This window comes from Pteropus vampyrus, unplaced genomic scaffold, assembly GCF_000151845.1.
Source record: "Pteropus vampyrus isolate Shadow unplaced genomic scaffold, Pvam_2.0 Scaffold109, whole genome shotgun sequence".
Classification (NCBI taxonomy): Eukaryota; Metazoa; Chordata; class Mammalia; order Chiroptera; family Pteropodidae; genus Pteropus; species Pteropus vampyrus.
The window spans coordinates 6097870-6119884 of record NW_011888890.1 but is presented as its reverse complement, the minus strand read 5'-3'; the positions used below and the strand labels follow the sequence as shown (position 1 = coordinate 6119884).

Genomic DNA, 22015 nt, shown 5'->3' with positions numbered 1-22015 from the left:
GGCCTTTCACCCCTAAACACAAAATGTCTCTCCTAAAAACAATAATATTTTCTTGCAAACCACAAAACTACTGATCACATCTAAGATTTAACATTAGCCTTAAGGTGTCACATCTCTTTTGTATTCTTTAATCTAGGACATTTCCCCTCACTCACTTATTTTTTTGATCTTGACATTGACATCTTTTAACAGGCTAGGTCTGTTGTCTCGCAGAACCTCCTGTAATCTGGATTTATCTGATCATTTCCTTGTAGAGTCATTTAACTGGAAATCTCTATTCCCTGTATTTCTTGTGAATTGGAGTTAGATCTGTAAGTTTTGTTCTATTTAGGTTAAGTATTTTTAGCAAGAAACTTCCATAGGTACTTCTTATTGCACTTCACAACAGGAGGTACCTAGTGTAGATTATCGCAATGTTAGCAATACTGAGTTTTATGACTGGATGGAAGTGGGAAAAGCTTTTGTAAAGGTATACTGTTCCCCTTGCAATTACCAAGTGACCAGTGTGATGATATTTTGTATCTTTCAAATGTCATATTCCACTGCGATCTTTTATATAATGGTTTTAGCATCTACTGATGATCCTTTGCAGATGAATTCGAATTAGCTCTTTCACAAGGATTGGCCACTGGTGTTTTTCCTAGTTTGGTAGCACTTATTATAAATTAAATATAGGATCTATTTCATTTCCTCCATCCCTCCATTTCTAACATTTAATATATGGTTTACAAAATAGTTTCTATCATGGCAAATGTTTTCTATGTCTGATTTTATGGTTTAATTTAGTTAAATATGTGATAATTTCTCTATGTAATCTAATTTCTCTTAACTTTTAAGTGTTCTACAGGGAGGAAACTGATTTTTGTGAAATGTTGATGGCCATTTTAATTTATAATATTGAAGCCCTTGTTTCTTGATTTTTAAATATGCTTATGGCTTCTAAAGTCATGCTGTTTCAGAAGAAATTTCGGCTTCTGTAGAGTTAGCTACAGTTCAAGAAAATGTTGGGAGCTTTTATTAAGTCTGGGCATGGACAGCAAGAATGCCATCATATACTTAACGGCTTTGGAAGCAAGTGTTGGAATGTAACTGTATAAACTTTTTCTCTTTCCTTTGCCTGCTCTTTCATTGCTTCTTTGGTTTTATCACCAAGGATGGGTGTGAAAACAACTTGTCTGAAATTTTGTTACCCTGAGGGAGTGACTCAAAATTCCCTGGATAGTTTTAGAGCTGATTCTTGATCTTGGAATGATGTAACAGACCTCCTGGTAATCCTCTGGCCAAAGTGAACATGGATTCTAGGAGGGGTCTGGCTAGTCCTGAGTGTAGCAGTTTTTTTTTTTTCCCCTCTTTTCTCTTTTGCTTATGAGAGAATTATTAAGGAATTTAAAAAAACTTTTTGAAGTAATGGTTACTTTAAATTAGAAAAATGTATGTAGCTAGCTGTAACGTTATGGACTGAATTATGTCTCCCTCTCCCTACTGCTTAATTCTAATATTGAAGTTCTAATGCTCCGTACCTCAGAATATGACTATTTGAAGATAGAGTCTTTAAAGAGATAATTAAGATAAGTGAGGTTATTGGGTTGGACCCTAATCTAATGTGACTGATGTCCTTATAGAAGAGATTAGGACACAGACACAAAAAAACCATGTAAAGGCACAGGGAGAAGATGGCCATCTGTAACCCAAAGAGAAGGAGGCCTTAGAAGAAATCAACCCTGCTGATACCTTGATCTTGGACTTCTAGCCTGCAGAATTATGAAAAAATAAGCCTCTGGTTTAAGCCATTCAATCTATGGTATCTTGTTATGGCAGCCTGAATAGACTAATGCATCATATGATCCAGCAGTTGTGTCAAGTATTTATATATACAGTTAAATTATTTTGGTTTGTATCTAAAGCCACATATAAAGCATGGAAGGGGCAATATGAATCAGAAATAATAACCAAATGCTGGGGTTAAGTAAGGATGGATTGTGAGCTTAAAAATCTATTATCTTCCATTTCATGTTATTGAGATATGTGATTGGAATAGGTAAATATCCACCTATGAGCTTGTTCTGTTTTCTTTCTGATGTAGGTTTTTATCAGTTTCATTTGGGAATGAAAATATATTAATAGATTAATATATTAATGGCTCATCAATTCCTATTCATTCTGTTTCTGTAGCATTGCTTAAAAAACACTTTTTTCCATTTGGGAACTTAAATTCACATTTAATACAGGTTTACTTCATTTTATTGTGCTTCGCTTTATTATGCTTCACAAATCTTACATTTTTTTACAAATTGAAAGTAAGACTTTTCACTAGCAAAAAAATTACTGTTTGCTTTCTCATGATACTTGCTTTCTCATGATACATAGTGGTGGTCTGGAACTAAACCTGCAGTGTTTCTGAGGTCTGCCTGTATGCGTTTAATACACGTCCAGTCATTCACTTTCATGCTTAAATATCTTTGTTTTAAAATCTATTTTTGTGAAAACTTTCACATGCAAGATACTTTCCAAAGGGTGAATCCACGGTTTGGACATAGATTGATTTTCAGATGATTCTTTGTTCCTTAAACATTTCATGGTTTCATGCCATTATATAAGTTGTCCTTCTTAGTCTCAGAAGGCCTTTGGTTCCTCACCTGTAGTCAGTTCCCTTTTTATGGCCTTTGGCATTCACAGCTTGTTTTTACATGTCCCTTTATAAGTTTGTCCTATGGGCCAGGGTGTCCTTCTGTGGCAGCATTTGTTTAATACATCTGTCAGATCACTACCTAAAATGGAATCATGTTAAAAATGCTGCTTCCTGGACACTATCTCAGTCCTATTGACTCAGAACATTTTGAGAGTAAAATCAGGGAATCTGCATTTTTTTGGCGGGGAGGAGGAAGAATCCGTATTATAAACTAGCTCCCTGGTGATTCTAGGTTGGAACATCTTTGCTATGGAGCACGGGGAGCAACTTACCTATCTTTCCTAGTGTCCTAGCCCATAGTAATTTAGAAAAAAACATACCGAATAAATTAGGGAAATCAAACTAGATTTAAAAAAGAGATCCACCATTTGCAACAGCAGGGATGGATCTTGAGATAATCATGTTAAGCTAAATAAGCCAGACAGAAAAAGTTGAAAACCACATAATGTCATTTATATGTGGGATATAAACCTAAAAGAAACAAACATGACAAACAGACTCATGGACATGGACAATAAACTAGTGATTACCGAAGGGTAGGGGAGTTGGGGGCGGGGGGGAGGTAGATGTGGTAAAGGGGCCAAGTATGTGGTGACAAAGCAATCTAACTATGGGTGGTGAACACACAATGCAATATATATATGACTTACTATTGAATTGTACACTTAAAACTTAATAGATTTCGTTAACCAATGTCATCATAATAAATTTAAAAAAAATTAAAAGAGATCCAGAAAGTTCAGAAATACCACTACATATACTAAAATACCAAAATTATCTGAATATAATATGGACTGGAAAACTAAAGTTTAAAAAAACCCTCTGAAATTCAAGCCTTCATAATATTGGTAATATCTGTTACCCTGGAATAAATATATTTCGGGAGGCTTAATGTGATTAAATATCCCTTATGTTCTTTTTAAAAACATCAGGATGCGAAAAATTGTAGAGACTTTCTCTACTTAGCACTAATGTAAAAGAGGACTTGCAATTCCTAGCAAGGAACAACTGCCATTTTCGTCTGGTTTTTGGATGTTTAAAAGCCTGGAGAGAGTTGTTGCCCGTTGAAATGGACGTAACTGTAGCTGTGGAGGCTTATTAAATTAGAGTGCTTGGTGAAGGGAAAGGTAGAAAAAGGTTTTCCAACTTCTAACAACTGACATAGATAACTGTGTAAATAAGCCAGGTCGGAGTGTGTGTCTTGTCCTGGCAGGTAACTTTGCAATGCGGAGGGCTGCCTAGAAATCACCAGTTAACACCATGGTCTAGAATACTAGTGCCATCATAGAAAAACTCCAGAGAGTTCGCAAAGCTTGTGAACACTCAATCCTTAAATTCTCTTTAAAAAAATGATTTCCCAGAATACTCTAAACCCACATTCTGGATTTTTTCTTTTATTGGTTAAAATGAGGATTTTTTTTCTTTGTGTCTTATAATTTAGGCATTATTGTATGTTTGCAAAGCAGAAAGAGTGGGGCTTCTTTGTCCTGGAGTTAGAGTCCTGGATTTGAATTCTGGCTTTGTAGTGAAAAAATTTTCCTAATTTTCAAGAGACTCTGCTTTCTTACCTGTAAAATGAGACTAGAGAGATTAGCTTCCCTCATTTCACTCAGAATAGTGATAAGAGAATTGAATAAAAAAGAGATTATGTATGAGAATGTGTTTTAAATGATAAAATGCTACTAAATAAAAAAAAAATTATTACTACCTGCCATTACTAAGAGAATTAAATTTTGAGTAAATATCTTATTCACAGTTGATTAGAGCTTAACATTTTAGCTATGAAAGAAAATCATTTTTGTCTGTTTTGTGTCTTACTGGTTTAAAAAGATTTTTTTTTTTTTTTTGCAAATATGAACCTATTGGGAAATCATTTCTCTACTTATCTGTTGGAAATATGCAATAATTAAAATATCAACTGTTTTAAAAAAATCTAAGAGAAATTAACATTATTTTAAACTGCAGAATCATGCCTTTTGTTTTGTACTTGATGTTTTAACAAATAATTGGCTGGCTACTACCTAAAAGGTTTGAAGAAAATTAATTCATCAGATTTACTCCTCAGGGAAGAATCCTGCTTTTGGTTTAAACACACATTGGAGGTTTTATTTCAAAGTTATTTTAAAAATAAAAATAAAGGATGTATTGAGCAGATAAGAAAAAAGTGTTATACTAGGAATAGTTCTTTCCTATTCTCTTTTATTTTTGCTTTTTTTTTTTCTATTCGCCGCCGCCAGCCCCTCAGAGAAATGGGCAGCTTTTTCCACTCCTGTCCTTACTAGCAAGTCATACTGTTTCACCATCTTTTTTCTCTTCCTTCCTCTCCTTTTGTGGAAAGAAATAAGTAAAAATCTCTTTGAAGCTTATTAGGAGTTTTAAATTTGAGTTTGATTTGTGACCTGTCATAGTTTGAATTATTTGCTTCCATGGTATTTTGCTTATCTCAGCTTCCCAGCTGCATGCCCAACTCTTTCTTGGCAGGTTAGTTTAGCTCATTTTTAAGGAGGAGAACCAACCTTCCTCTCTCCCCCATCCCTAATGATTTTCCCGGGGGACAAGGGTTAAACATCTCAATTCCCAGTCTCTCTCTCTCTCTCTCTCTCTTTTTTTTTTTTTACTATCACTGAGTGGTCTTGACCTCCTGATCATGGCAATACCCATCCATATTGTATTTATTTTTCTTAAAAGACTGATTTAAAAGTCAGCAGCCAGTGAGGAAAAGATAATGGATGCAGGTTATCTAATCAATCAGTCTAGTAGGAGTGAGGCTATTGATGATTCTCAGTTAGTGTCCCTCCCTTCTCCAATTGTATAACTATTCATTTAATGTTTCTCAGTCTTGAGTGCATTAGAAAAGTCTAATATATTACACTGGATGGGGTCCATCTTCTTTATATCTAATAGGCAGCTCAGGTGATCCCACTCCAAGGTGGCCATCAGACCACACTCTGGTTAAACATACTTTTAGAATCATGAAAAGACTATTTTGCAGACACTCCACCAAAGAAAATATACAGATGGCAAATAAGCTCAACATCATATATCATTAGAGTTGCAAATTAAAATATGAAATACCTCTAACACCTATTAGAAGAGCTAAGATCTAAAAACACTGCTGACACTGTGTTTTTTATTACTGGTAAGAGTGTGAAGCAGCAGGAACTGTCGTTCATTGTTGTTGCAAAGTGATATAACCACTTTGGGAGACAGTTTGGCGATTTCTTGCAAAGCTTAACATATTCATACCATATATTATGGACCAAATGTTTGTATTCTCAAATTCATGTTAAAACTCCAACCCCCATTATCACTGCATTTGGAGGTAGAGACTTTATGCAAGGAATTAAGGTTAAATGAGGTCATAAGGGTGGGGCCCTGATCTGATAGTATTAGTGTCCTTATAAGAAGAGGCTAGCAGAAGAGAGATGCTCTCTTTCTCTTCACCCCACCCCACCTCTAGTCATGTGAGAACCTAGTGAGTAAGTCACCATCTGCAAAGCAGGAAGGGAACTCTCTTTAGAAACCAAATCATCTGGCATATTGATCTTAGATTTCTTAGATTTCTCAGCCTCCAAACCTATAAAATTATGTTGTTTAAGCCACTCAGTCTATAATATTTTGTTATGGAAGCCAGAGCATACTAATACATACTCCATACGATCCAGTAGTTTTGCTCCTAAGTATTTACTCAAATGAATTGAAAACTCATGTTTGTACAGAAACCTACACATGAATGTTTGTAACAGCTTTATTCATAATTGCTAAAAATTAGAAGCAACTAAGATGTCCTTCAGTAGGTGAATGGCTAAAACAAACTGGTGCAATGGAATACAATGGAATATTATTCAGCAATAAAAGGAAATGAGTTAGGAAACCACAGAAAGATAGGAAAAAAAGACATGGAAGAACTTTTAAATGCAGATTGCTAAGCAGTCTGAAAAGCATATATATTGTATAATTCCAATATGACATTCTGGAAAAGGCAAAACTATGGAGATAAAAGATCAGTGATTGCCAGGGCTTTGTGGGCAGAGAAGAGGGAAGGATGAATAGGTGGAGCATGGGATTTTTAGGGCAGTGAAACTATGTGATACTGTAATGGTGGTTAGAGTACATTATGCATTTGTCAAAACTCATAGGATTCTACAACACAAAGAGTGAAACCTAAACTATGGATTTTAGTTAATATGTCAATATTGGTGCATGAGTTGTAGCAATTTATCATGTCAATGTAAGATGTTAAAAATAGGGAAACAGAGCAGGGTGGGGTGTGATGAGGGAGTGAGGGAATGTATGGGAACTCAGTACTTCTCATTTTTTTTTGTAAACCTAAAACTGCTCTAAAAATAGTTTATTAATTTTAAAAATGGTATTTATATTCACCCTTGTTTCATAGGGAAAACTGAAATTAATAAAACATTTTTAAAAAATTTATATTGTGACTGGATTGAGCATCATACAGAATATTGTTCTGTTATTTTAAAAATAAAAAAAGAGAAAGGGGACATCTTCAACGGAAAGAGGTATTCTCTTTAAGTACTGCTAAAGAACCTCAAATATCTGTTGCTGTTGACCATTCAGAGAAATAGCCAAAGGTGGTATTGGTATTTCTAATGACTAAATTAAAAGGTTCGAACCGTGAAGAAATGGTGAATATGAAATGTTTTCCTGGTACCTGATAGCATTGCATAGTGTTTCCTGGTCATTGAATGTGTGGGAAATTAGTTTCAGGTGCTTCATCACCTGAGGATGGAGTCCTCTTCAGTATCTCTCATTGACTCCAGGGTCCTAATAGCTTGAGTATTTTAATCACTGTTCATGTTCCTGATCCCTGTATTGAGATCTGCCTGTTAAACAGCAGCCACCCACCCCAAGAGTTAAAGGTGAACTGCATAGCCTCTTTTAAGAAAACAGAATAAAATAAAAAAACAAGTGAATTTTTAGTGTGAGTTAGAGTAGGCTGCCCTTTTAATCATTAAAGTGGCCCCTTAGAACTCTTGATTTAATGAAAAGATAAAAATGTTTTGTAATTAGCAGATCAAAGCACTACTGTGGCTTCTGTTTACATTGTCAGTATGTAAATGGAACTTCTAAAGGGAGTGAAAAGAAATGGTTTAACACCTCTTTAATTTTGTTTATGTAATTCATTTGCTTAGTGTCTTTCCCCACTCCCATTTCACATTGATAATGCTAAGGTAAACATTAACTTACCCCTCTCACTTCAGTATCAAAGAACTTGAAAATCAGCAGAGTCCAAAATATTGTATGTTTAAAACCAAAATCTATTGACAGCTTTTCTGTTTAGGTGGTTAGCAGGTTCGCATTGGGTAAATTGTTCCAGTCCAGTCCCTCAGACTGGAGGGTGGGGTACTGTCTCTCCTTGGGCCATGTTCTGATATGATTAGAATGCTCTGTCTAATAACAGTCACGATTTTAAGTAAAAGTGAACATCGATTGCTTTATTTCAAGGCTCTACCTGGGCGTGTTTGGGGAGGGGGTGCATAATGGAAACATTGTAAGCCATGTGTTTTTGAAAATTACATTATATTTTAAGTCATCCATTCCTGATTGCTTTTTGGTTAGCAGCCTTCTAAAAGTATTCTCTGTGACTAGCCACTATATACAGATTGTACATTCTGGATAAAACTGCTTAAAGCAAATAGGTTAAAAAGATGGCCAAGAGAGCCTAAGATCTTGTTTTATGCTCAGGTCTCTAGTGGTGGATCCTGATTTGAAGCCTTTTATTCAGGCTTAAAAAGAGTGGGGCATGTCTATGGAAGGGTATTTATCAAGAAATTTGTCCTTAGTTCCAAATTGAGCTTAAAGAAAAAAAAAAGTCATGTTACCTAAAGGCAAGATGTTAGATGTAATTCTCATCACTGTCTAGTTACAGCAGTGGATCTGCTTTAGTTAATTTCCATAAATGGAGAGAAGGGATTTGACCTTTTTGTTTGTTTTAAAGAGTTATTAAATGCTCACAGGGAAGAAAGCGAAGATGTAAGTGGGTAGCATTTGTCTTGATGACCATTAGCAGGGCTGGAGTTGTGGGCATGTTAATCACTAAGCTGGGTAGACTTTTTATACTGTGAGGTGATGGTAGCTAAGCCAGAGCTCTTGGGTCTTGCCAAGGTGACAACAAGCAAGGCTTTCTTTATTTGGGCCTCATTAGTATAACAGGGATAGGACCGTGTTGCTCCCTGTTTACCTCACACAAGTCTGGTGAGATTTAATTAGTTGTACTTACAAAAAGCTACCTAGGGCCCACATGTAAGGGCTAAATTCACCCAGTACCTGCCCCTCCTTTGAAAAAAACAAAAACAACTGGCTTTTCCTTTTCCCTCCCTAGGCTTTCCACACTGACCTCTCTGGGTCACGGAGCTCGAGGGCTGCCCCACTTCATTCTGTACTGTGTCCTGTCTAGTCTCTCATACGTGTCTGCAACTTGATTTTGGACTTAATAGTGAGTGAAAAGGGTATGGTTAGAAGAAAGAGCTATTTCGCTCTAACCACAAGACTAAATTTCCTCATACCTTTCATACCTACCTATGTCACAGAAAATTAACTTTGTGTACCCCTGTAATGGCTCTCATCAACTTCCTGCTAAATTTCTTTCTTTTACAAAAATATGTATTTTTATTTGTTCATTCATAGGCCAGGGTTATGGTGAGTAAATTGTTTGTGTACTGAGAAATCTTATTTGGAGAGATGCTTTCTAAGTGTCCTCATGGCTCTTTATAGAAGCATTATTCCCATTGTTCCTCTATGATGGCAACCTGATTTATCCTTATTCTTAATCCTGCTTTCAAAAACCATTAAAGATTTTACATCCCTTAAGGTAGCACTGTCCAACAGAAATATAAGGCAAATCTGGTTCTCATTTTAAATTTTCTAGTAGCTAAATTTTAACAAGTAAATAGACAGGTAAAGTTAATAGTAACAATAAATATAATTTGTTTAACCTAATACATCTAAAATATTATTCAATATGTAATCAATATAAACAGTTACTGAAGTATTTTATATTTTTTTGGACTGAGTCTCAAAATCTGGTATATATTTAGATTTCATTAAATATACTGTTAAAAATTAGATTTATATATTCAGATGGTTCCAGGTATATTTGTTTGCTGGTTATTGATTGGTTATATTTTAAAAATTTAAATTAATTAAAATTAAAAAATGCAGTTCCTCAATTGCTCTAGCCATATTTCAAGTGCTCAATGCCAGCCATATGTGGCTGTTGGCCCCTCTATTGGACAGCATAGTGTCCTTTATCTGTCATTCTTTCATTGGTTTCTCATTTTCATATAATGAACCCGAGGTAAGATTATTAATCAATCACTCTTTTTCATTCTGCTTTTGTAATATTTAGAACACATCTTAATTCAGAGTGATTAAAATTTTGAATATATCTTTTGTACCAGCTACGACCAGGGAAGAGATGATTTACCTAGATTTATTTTTTATTCATTCAGCAGTTTGTAAATTCCTATTTAGTAAAGGTCAGTGGAAGAGTTTAGAATGGAAACCAGATCTTCCAAATTGTCGTTTGTCTCCTGTTATACTAGATACTAATAATTCCTCTTGCTATGGAGTATTTCCTTTCACTAGTGATAAGAACTTAAAAGGAATCCTTTTCTGTTTAGTGGGATGTAGGTCTGGATTCACTTGTTAAAAACATATCACTCTACCCAGTTTCAGCAGGGAAGGATTTGATATAGGAAAGTAGGTCCTTTATATATCTTGGAGGAGCTGAAAGAGCAGGGTCTGGGTTGAATTTCTAGCAATGGCTCTTAGAATAACACTGTCGAACTGTCTAGCCGAAGCTGAAGAAACGGCTACCTGTGCTGTAATAAAGAAGCTAAGCAGTCACCGTCAAACTGCTTCCCATTATTACAGCAGCCGGGTTCTGGATGCCATTGCCTAGCTGGCAAAATGGTGTGGGTGTTGGGTGTTGCCTCTTTACCTTTGAGACTGGTGACCAAACACCAGGAGTTCAGCCTTAGAGGCACAGGTGTTACTTCCGCCTTTCAGATCTGTCATGACTGTGTCTGGCAGCTCTGGCAACATGGTCTCCTGCTCTCTACGTTGTGCAATAAGGGGGCTAGAATAAATTCGAAAGAACAAGTCAACAGTAGTTGCCCAAGTGGTTAGCCTTTTGATGTGGAAGCTAGAGATGGGCCAAGGCGAATCTCAGTTGAACCTGGACCTTTTTGTATCGCTGAGATAATTTTACAGAGATGTTGAGAAGGTGCATGAGCTGAGAGAACAGGTCCTATGAAAGTTCTGTTTTTTTCTCTTGAGTGTGGTTTTCTAGGTCAGTATCTGGAAAGGTAAGAACAAATGGTATAATGCTCCTGGATCAAACTAGATTATTCTGTGTTTTGACAGACCTGAGAAGTTAGCACTACATGAATATATCAGTGTTTTTTAAACATTTAGTTAGTGTTCTAGCCTACTTTATCATATTTTTGTGTGTCTGATCATTCAGGGCCTTTAAAATATGTGGGATGGGAGATTACCTCGAAATTTTTGCCCCACTGTTGTTCTAACTGGGATTGGTTATTAAATATATCAAATATGGGGATGAATCACTACAAAGAGCAATATGTAATTTTGCAAGAGACAGGTAGAAAGAGTTATGTCTCTTGGGACTGTTGTGGGTCAAAATAATAGACATTGGGCAACGTTACAGAATTAATTCTGGTTGAAAATATCCTACTTTATATGGTTGTGATTTTTCACAGAACTATTGTTCTTCAAAATGTGTATATATCAAATAATTTGAAAATTCAGATACTATAATTAGGTTCAGTTGAAGACAATTCACCATTCTTTTATTGCATCTCTAAATGTATAGTGTATCTTATTATGATTAGTGTAAAGCAATGGGTCTCTAAATGTGGTCCCTAGCACTAGCATCATCGCTTGGGAACTTGTTAGAAATGCAAATTCACGAGCCCACTTCAAATCTATTGGATCAGATGGGTTTTCTGATTTAATAGCACCCCACAATCTGCATTTTAACAAACCCCTGAATGATCAGACACACAAAAATATGATAAAGTAGGCTAGAACACTAACTAAATGTTTAAAAAACACTGATATATTCATGTAGTGCTAACTTCTCAGATCTGTCAAAACATGGAATAATAAATGGGTAGGTCAGAATTTTTTTTTGTTGTTCCTGAAACTAATAGGTGGAATGAGAAATCCAGAAGTTACAAGCTCATCTGTGTTTATAAGGCTTAAATAAAATATTTATTTCTTTACAAAGTTAAATAGCACTATACGAAGATACACATCTGTTTGCTAAGGGACAATGTGTATCTGTGTATGAGTGGTGGTCCTTGTTTTGTTCTGTTTGTGTGACCGAGCGAGTGGGGATGTTTCTATAGTACATAGACATGTTTTCTATTTTCAGTGAGTAGTTTTACGCATAGCTTCTTTGTATGACACAGTCTAGCAACTGTGTAGTTCGTTTACGAAGTCTGTGTATGACTCATCTTCAGGCTGTGGCTTTTTCAAGTTACACTTAAAGGTCAGGGTCTCATTAGTCTTCAACTCTGCCTTTTCTAAGTGGGAAGTAAGAGTCCAAAGAAGTAAAAAATATGGAATTTGTTGGGTCTGGATCCAGACCAATGTTTGTTGTTGTTGTTGCTGTTGTTTGAAGGGGTTGCTTTTTCAAGAAAAATCAGTATTGCTAGGAATTCCCAGAATTGTTAACTAATTTGAGACTTAATTTTTTTTTTCACATGAGAACAAATCCAGTTTTATTTGTTTACTTTTCAGTAAGTTTAAATCCTCGAGGGGTACAGCATTACAAGGATTCTGTGGCCAACGGTTTTAGCAAGAATATTGCTTTGGAATTTGGCACAAACCGTGCCACTGGTTGCATGAGCACCACCAGTCAGTTACCTTTCCCCAGATGACTCTGGTTTTGTTCAGTTTGCCACCAGGAGTCACTGTGTTGTTCTTGCTTTGCTCACATAGCACATCCTTTGACTAGATAGAATTCAGTTTCACCTGGAGCATAAACACTTTCGGTTTTAGGAAGAGCTATGTGCTCCCTCCAGAGACACCACTTATAGCCAGCAAAAATGGCCTTGCACCACTGCTTTCCAGACTTATTTGTCATTTTAGAAGTACTCTTCCCAGCAGGCCTCCACTGGCTCCAAGATGGCGGAAGGAAGAGACTTAATTTTAACACTGATGTTCATTAGAGTGGGCTTTTGGATTTCAATATTTGTTTAAATGTTTGGTTTCTGTATCACACAGAAAAAAACAACAATCTAAAAAATTGTTAAAGGTTCAGAATCCCCCTTTCTCCTCACATTGTAAATATACATACTTTTCAATCTGCTTTGTTGTCATAGACATTCCAAAAATCTTATTTAAATAAAGTACTTTGAAGTAATTCACTTGAAAAATTGTTAAAACTGTGATAGATGTAGGAGAAATAATTTTCTGTTTCTTTGAAAATGTAGTGTTTAGCCTTATTAGTTTTCATTATATTTATATTGAGCATTAGTAAATGACAAAATGCAAAAATGAAAAAACAAAACACTGAGTCCTAGGTTGCTTTTTGTTACTACCAAGCTGGTAGGGCTGGCTGATGGAGCAAAATTAAGATCCTATGACTTGATTCTTTGGAATTCTGACTGTTGTCACTGTATAAACAAATAAAACAATCTCTGGCCGCTCACACAGTTTTTGTCCCTTGGACAGATATAATGTCTTGGCATTTTTCATATTCTATTATCAAAGCCAAGGTCTAGAATTTTAAGTGGGAAGCTGGCTCTGAAATCATCAAATGCCAAACAAAGCCCATCTGAAAGTCCAATAAAGTAAAATTATAGTATTGCAAAATAATAGAGTTACTGAACTAAATCCCCACAATTTGAAGATCTTTGCTATAAAGATGTTATTGTGCTGTGAGAAGGGAGGGGAGGTAGTTTGGGCCAGCTGAGGGCATTACTTTGATCCACAAATGGGGAGCTGAGGGTTCATTTTCCCTTTGGGGTTACCAAAGGAGGAAGAATGCTTGCTGGTACAGACCAGAGTATTATGTGGAGACGAAGCCTTTACTGAGCTTCTCATTGAGAGCCAAGCATCAAGTTAGGTGCTTTACATATAAATAGATATTGTTAGCTCCACTAATAGGGACCCAAAGTGAGATTCCAAGTAAGTGGCTGAATGATGACATGCCTAAGGTCATGGAACTTTTAAGTGGAAAAGCTGGGATTTGAAATAGTCTCTTCACTCCAAATCTTTTTCTGAAACTGGGTGTTCTGAATATTGAGGACACCACCGAGTTTTCCGTAAAGCTTGTTCATTGAAGTTTTATCATAGGTTTTAATCATCGGCTTTATATTTTTCATGACATCCAAGCAGTTTTAAATACATTGTAGAGAATCCCTTGTATAATCTTCCTTATACCTCTCAGACTTTGGAAAGTCTTGGGATATCTTTATAACTATTTAGAGTGGGTGTTAATAATTTGGGAATGTAGATGCTTGCTATTCAGAGTGGATTTATGATTGTTTTATAGAGGGAGTGAGCCTATTTTTCAAGGAGTAACATTGTATTGTGGTGTGTGCAGTATCCTGTGGGTGCTTTTTGGGTCTAAAAAACAGTTTTTGCTTATTAGCAGGTACCTTGAGGAAGTTACTGGGCTTCTCTAAGTTTCATTTGTTTGTGAGATGGGAATGACAATAGTTCCTTTAGGGGATGGTGAATAGCACAGTGCTGGGCACTTAAGTGCTCCAAAGATGCTAGCTGCTAGGGTAGATCTTACCATTCATGGACTTTTTAATTCTTCTCGATGTACTCCTTTTACAATCATTTCTACCCCACTTGGACTTGAGGGTGGACAGGAGTTGTAAATGTTACTGTTACATAGAGTCAGGTTGGAATCCCAGGCTCTGGGTAGTTTTACTTTGGATTTTTTTTTTTTTAAATTTATCCTGTATTTATGTATGTATGAACGTATTGATTTAAATTTATTTATTTTTTATGGCGACATTGGTTAATGAAATCCAATAAGTTTTAGCTGTGCATTTTAACAATAAGGCATATATATATTTACACTGTGTTCACCTCCCACAGTTAGGAAGTTTTTTGAAGTAGGTTAATTTTTTTGTTTCTTCTTAGGCATTTCCTCTCCTGTCTTTCTCTCAGACATCCTGAAGACAAAGATGTGATTCTTACATTCTTATCCCTACTCCAACCCTACTCTTTGTAAACATTCTGAATCTCAATATCTTCATTTCTGAAATGGGGTTAATACTCATACTTCCTCTCAGGGTTATTATGAGGATTAGGTGAGAATACAGCCAAGTTATTTGTACTTAGCAAGGGATCAATCAATGTTAACTAAAAGAGAAAACAAACCTTAAACAGATGATATTGCCCTTCAGGAAAGGGAATTATTCACTTTACTTTCTATTGGGATATTTTTGTCAGATTCTTTTCATCTTGTACTTGTTACATCCTCATATGAAACTCTGTTATGTGGATTTTGGGGTGTGTGTGCCTCAGGACACAATAGTTTTCACTTAAGTTTGGATCTTGCCACAGCTTGGTTTACTGAGACAGGAATGGATGACTTCCAGAGATATCCAGATAAGAGCATCATTTCTCATCAGAAACATTTTAGCAGTAAATATTTTCTGAACACAAGAGTGATATTTTTTATTGACAGACTCACAGAAGAAAATAAAATTATCTAGAATCTCTCCTCCAAGGGTTTGCTGGTATTAGTATTTTACTGTATATAGTTTCATGCCTCCCGACCCGCTTTTTATTAGGGAAATTTAAAGGTATTCAGAAAAGTAGAGAGAATAATATAATAAACACTTAGGTATACAATACTCAGACTCAGTAATTATTAACTCACAGATAATCTCGTGTCTTCAATATCATCACCTAGGCCTCCCCACCACCACCACCAATGTACCTCTTTTACTTTAGGGTGTATTCAAGTATTTATTTTTGGTCACTGTATTTAATTCTTCTTAGCTTTGGGGTTCTCTTCGTTAATTTTTTCATTAATTTGGAATCTTTGAATTGTCATCTGGGTAGGGGATTGAGGTAGGGGACTTTGGTGTGTAGGGTTGAGAGGTGTGTGGAAATGGGAAGAGTTCTTAAAACCTGGGCCTTTTCTTTTTTCTTTTCTATTCTCTCTCTATGTGTCTCCTTCTCTCCCTCCCTTCTAACCTCAACAGAATGGAGGGCCCTTTAGCTTCAGAGCTAGAAGCCAAGTGTAAGTTTCTGTAGCCATTCTCTATTGAACTGAAGATGTGCTTGGTTAATGTATAAACCCATTTGTTCATTTCAAAATATATGTTACTATTGGACGGGCACCCAATGTCTTGGGCTCAATCTATAAATCTGGGTTATGATGATAATGTCGTCAGGGCTATTTTATTGATCAAATTTTGGAATGTTTATTGTGCCAAATGAATTCTTGAAGGTATCCTTTCTGGAACCCTCACAGGGAAAAGGTGAACTGGTAAAGGTGAGCTGGTAAAGATAAACTGATTTAATTCTAATTTCAATGCTCAAATCTGAAGATTTGCCAGAACAGAGTTTGAGGAAGAATAGTTTCCTATGCCACTTTATGTTTAGGCTTATTGTTTGCAGTGGCTGTCATTTGATGACTTTAATTTGAGATTGCAACTGGTAAGGCTAATAACATTTTTAAAAAATTAAGGAAAGTTTAAGAGTTTGTTTGTACTATTTTTTAAAAAATCATACATTTGTTTAAATTTTTACTGAGTGTAGTACTACTTTCCAGCTCTTTTGCTTATGAGAGCCATGAGTTTACATGCTTTTAGAAAAGAGAGCCACCCCAGTTCAGCTTTCCACCTTTTATTTTAACTTCTAAATAGCTTTTTTTTTTTTTTTTTTTTTGCCTTTGAAGGATAAAATTGTCTTTTGTTCTTTTGGAAGCATCCTGAAATTACTGCTTTATTTTTTTCCTAAGGGGAGTTCACACATTTTCAAACTATTCAGACAGTTTATAACCCATGCCTATCCTATTCCTAGGAGAGGCTGATGTCTTGAATGCACTATAGGCAGTGACTAGGTGGTGCCTTTAAGATAGTAAGACTGCCCTTGAGATAAGGGGCAGAGCAGCCTCTCAAAATCTTGAATGGATCTCTTTCTTAGGTCAATTGCTTTGGATATTTTTCGCAAAACAGAAATGTGCTGATGTTCCTGTGTATTCTTGTGTTATGTTGGCTTAACCATTGGTCATTTTGTATACCATCTGGAGCTGTAGGTTCAGATGCTGTCTGCCTCTTTCTCCTCTTCCAAATCTTTCTCCTCTTCTAAATCTCACATGGGACATAGGCACGTGTAAAGGTGCTGACATCTGTTTCCTCTTGCCTCTGGAACCCAATGAAGACTCTGTTGTTTTAACTCTTTGATCACTGATTGATTAAATATTTAATCAGTATACAATGAGTACCTGTTTGTACCAGCAGTGTACCAGGCATTAGATACAGAAGTGAATAAGGCAGTTCTTGCTCTGATGGAATGCATAGTCTGTTAGATATAACAGTTCTGTAAACCGATAAGCATGTACATGTTTAAATAAAGAAACTGGGCTGTAAGGATACATACGAAATGGATAATACGGGTTGGAGGGAGGAGAGAGAAGATCTTGTTTTTATTGTATATGTCTAGGTAATGTTTGAACTTGTTATAAGCATGTATTGCTCATGCAATTAAAGTGAAAATGCATTGTGATAGGTACAAGAAGCACATAAAAATACAGTGGGAAAGTGATTAGTTCCTTGGGGAGCAGGGGCCAAGGAGCACTTTTGGAAAGATTTTTCCCCCCCGGGTAGGTGGGGGAAAGCTGGGAGTTGGATAGAGGGAAAGCTTTTCATGCAAAATGTGCCCAAGAGTGACAAAGTAGCTTGTTTTGTTCGGAATTTCAGTAGTGACCAGCTTATACCTGTTCTTCAGGTACCACAGCTTTTCTTTCCTAGGGAGTTGAGAGGTTACCTGTAATTGTATTTTCTTTTGGGAATATATTTGTCTAAATATATTTCATAGTTTTAAAAAGGTACCATACTTTCTGATTAGGTTTATAGTGAACCTGGGTAAGTTTTTTAAATTCGTGATTATAGGTAAATTGTAGAAATGGACTATGGTTAACTTTGTTTCAATAGGAATATTATGTTAAGTTGAAATCTAGCAGTATAAGATTGTGAGAGCAGGGGTGGTGTATATGGTATTTATGAAAAACATGAACAATTAGGTTCTTGGGTCAATTGGGGCACTCTGAGAGCTTTCCTTTCTGGTCAATGAATTGTTAAGTTCATTGTACCTGTGCCTCGCCAAGTACACAGTTGCACTGTGTGTGTCTGTATTTTTCCTCATCTCTCTGAGCTCCTGAGCCCAAACAACTTTTCTAAGTGTAGCTGATAGTTCAGTGAAACCTAAGCTTGATCATTGTACAATTTCCACAGCAACACAGTAAAGATAATCTTGTCACTTGGAGACAAATGCTCAAGGCAGTATCCTTTCATTCCTCCCACTGATGGGAGAAAACTAAATACCAAGAAAAAACACATGATTGGGCAGTAAACAAGAGATTTTACCACATTTATGGGGGATAAAGCACTTAATTCTTTGATTCTCTGTACATGTCAATACTGTAGTGATATCATTCTGGAAGTTTCCCGAGTGTTTTCATTTTTCGACATTTCATAGATAAATGGTAGGCATATTAAGTGCTACACATACTGTGTGGTATTTCTTCCCCTTCCTGCAAAACATTTGCCTTTTGGAAGAATGGATGGCTCAAGGGATTAGCGATGGGGAAGTGAAGGCTTTCACATTGGTTCAGATTTGACCTTGGTCAGTGATGCTTGAAAATCAGCACTATTTAATAGGCATTAAGAGAGCCCACTTTTTGATCCACTTCCAGTGGATAAATATCCATAGTTCTTTAATGCCATAGTTGCGGAACTAATTGGCAGAATTAAATGATTTAAGAACTTTACTCCCCCTTTGCCCTCAGAAAATAGTTGGTTGTTGTTTAAATCAGAATCTTGGAGACTGCATGAATCATTTCTGAGGACCGGAGACTGTAGCTAGTTTTGCAGCTCTTACTGTAGTGGGGAGCTTGTGTACTTTGCATTGCTCTTAGTAGGAGGAATTGGGGGGAAGGGCTGTTTTTCCTTTTAATTTGAAATTCTCCCAAATTCACGCCCACTCATCCAAGCCTAGATGCGTAAAAAATACTGGAGTCATTCATTGCCCAAGATTCATTCCTTTTTTTTTCCATGATCAAATAAAGGGGATATGAGTGTAATCTATTTTCTGTCTCCTTGATTTCCTTCCCTAAAAGAATTTCAGTGCGTAAGGCTTTTTCTGACACCCTACTTCTAATTGACATTATTGACTTTTGCAGTGCGGCTCCAGTGAAATTAGTAGTGTTTTATGTTTTAAGCTCAGTAACTGCCAGTCATGATCACTCTGTATTTATAGAGCTCCCAGGGAAGGGTGAGTGCTCGGTGATGATGTATTACCTGCTAATTTGTTTGCTGAAAGATAGGCCCATATATTTAGAATGATGACAGATCAGAATATTTGGCTAAGTATATCAGTCAGTGTCTCATTTTTCAAAACATGAAAACTCCAACATGCTACTGTAAAAATGTTGTGCTGTAGATGGATTTTTCTTGCTAAATGAATTTCTGTCCTGGCTAGAGTCCTTCCTTCCTTCCTTCCTTCCTTCCTTCCTTCCTTCCTTCCTTCCTTCCTTCCTTCCTTCCTTCCTTCCCTTCCTTCCCTTCCTCCCTTCCTCCCTCCCTCCCTCCCTTCCTGCCATCTTTGTTATATCCTAACTTGGGTAATGAGAATTTCTGGCTGATACTTTTTCTTCCTTTGTAGGTTCAGTTTGTCAATGCGCAACTCACTTTCCTTTTTTTTGGTTGCAGCACTGGGCACTGACATCTTTACCACATAAAGAAGGTCAAGTACAGAAATCCATAGGTCTGATTTCCCTTTGTTCTCTCTGTCTGTAGCTAAGAGGTGTAGACAAGGCCTTCACTAAAAGGGAAAGGAAAAAAAAAGACACAAAACAATGAGCTTTCTAATCCAGCTGAGAAGCTTTAGGTTGTTGGAGAAGCTAAAAGTGCCATTGGAAGGCTGAAAAGCAAGCTTCCCCTTGAGCAGGTAGAGCTGTTGCATGTTCCGGACGTCTCTGTGGACATTTATTGGGCTGTTTCTACTGCACACAGAAAGAATACAGAAATGTATTTCGAATGTCATCTGAACAGCTGTCAACCAAAAGAAAAGAAAAGAAAAAGAAAAGGCTCTCTTCAACTATTAGCTGCCAAATCTGAGATGCCACCCCCACCTCAGCAGAGACCTGGCTTGGGGACAGCAAGATTAGATAGTGAATGAATAAAAGGCATTCTCCATTGTAGTTCACCTCTATATAGAAAGTGATGTTAAAAAAAAAAGTATAAAGATGTTTAGAAATAAGCAGATTGGATTCCTGGTAAACCTATTAATGCTGTTACTTGGTGACATGTTACTGGTTACATGTTACTTGTAATCTAAATGTTTTAAAGGTTATTAAACTTTGGAGGTGATCATAGCTAAAGAGATAAAGATTCTCCCTTGAATCCTGACTAGTTTGCTTGTTGGAGACTCTCCCCAGCCTTCTGGACAGCTCTGCCAGGCTGCTGTGCTCCCGGCTCTGAGCTCTGAGCTGTGATTTGGTGGGGATAGGATGGGTTGGGTATAGTGTAACTAAAATAAGATAAAATGTAAGGAATGCTTCTGTGACTCAGCGTTTTTGAGATCCCACAACTCTCATGAGTTATGACTCTAAGCTAGTCTTTCAGAGGAGAATCTACAGTGTCACTGGTTACACCACATCAAGTGTTAGGGAAATGCTTTTCTTATCCCAGTCCCATCAGGTGGAAAAATATCCAGGGCTACTGAGGCTATTATTCTTAAGAATAATGTCTTCTCTTAGAAAAATTAGAAACTCTTTCTACCCAATCACCCTTAATACTCTTTCTGTATAAAATTACTTATATATCCAGAAAGTAATCCTTCTACAAATAAATAAATATGTATATTTATTTATTTATGCGAGGATTCAATGAATCGTGGTGGTGGGGGGTGGGTAGTGACAGGAATAGAAGCTGGGACAGAAAAATTTAACATTTTAAATTCCTTAATTTTATTTGACATGGCATATTTTTGCTGTTGGTTCTATGTAGTCACCCAGTGGAAAATTACACAGTGGGAAGTTATGAAACTGGTTTTATTCTGGAAATGACAGAGTCATTTAATATAAGGACACAGCCCTTTTTACCAGCACAACTCTGCACTACGTTGTAAATATTGACGTGTATAGCTTTGTACATCTCTTCAACAGTAAATGTGATTAAATAAAGTACAAAAAAATTGTATATAAAATATTCATAGAGTATATTGAAATTCTTTTGCCTGAGGTTACTCTTAATAATCTCCCCATCTGCCAGTAGTGATCCTCCTTACTTCTTGTCTCTAATCTCATCCCTCCCCAAAAAACAAACACAAAACAAAACTCCAAAATTTTCAACAGCATCTGAGAGAGTTAATTATAGTGATATGCAGCAACCAGGACAGTCTTAGCTGTTGGTCTGTCCCAAAGCCTACAGAAGGTTCTTATTTCATAAGCAGAGATAATTTGTTTCTTTCTGTGTGCCATATGGTTTTGCAACTGCAGAGATCAAACAGATTTGTGGATGTAAACTTCAGTTCTGTACTTAAAAAATTTTTTGAATTGTGTGGAGATTTTCATAATGTGCTCGGATCATTGATGCCAACCAGGTCTGTTGTAGTCAAGGATCTCTTGTCAGCTCTGTAAGCAACTGTGTATGGTGGTTTTTATTTGCCTTGGACTTTAAAGATGACTTTGGAAAGGAAACTTGGAACTCACATTGTTAACTGGAATGCAGTGATTATTTGATTTTTATAAAGATGATTAAAACCAGGAACCATTAACATAGAAGAGTAATAGTTCCAAGGCTACCCAGGTGGTCTCTGGAAAGGACTAGAGTTTTCTCTTAATCAGAGAACTTTTAATTACACTAATGTATTTTGAGATTAATTGTTTTGCGGATAGTCTTCAGAATGAAGAGTTTGAGTTTTTGGATTGCTATTTTTTAAACAATATAAGCGGAAGGATATAAGTGTGCCAGTGATTTTTCCCTTATTTTTTAATGACTCTGTATATGTGCTCTACTCTGCCAGTCACAATGAGTGTAATTTTTAATACAGTGCTTGGTTTATCTAAAGTAGATG

The 22015-nt window shown here is 36.4% G+C and overlaps 1 protein-coding gene and 1 pseudogene across 3 annotated transcripts in view; one reads left to right on the top strand and one right to left on the bottom strand.

Moving 5' to 3' along the window:
- MLLT3 (MLLT3, super elongation complex subunit) overlaps positions 1 to 22015 on the top strand; it is a 238100-nt gene that overhangs the window by 28160 nt on the left and 187925 nt on the right. The gene's annotated exons all lie outside the window — the stretch shown is intronic.
- Positions 12487 to 12827, bottom strand: LOC105295602 (annotated as a pseudogene).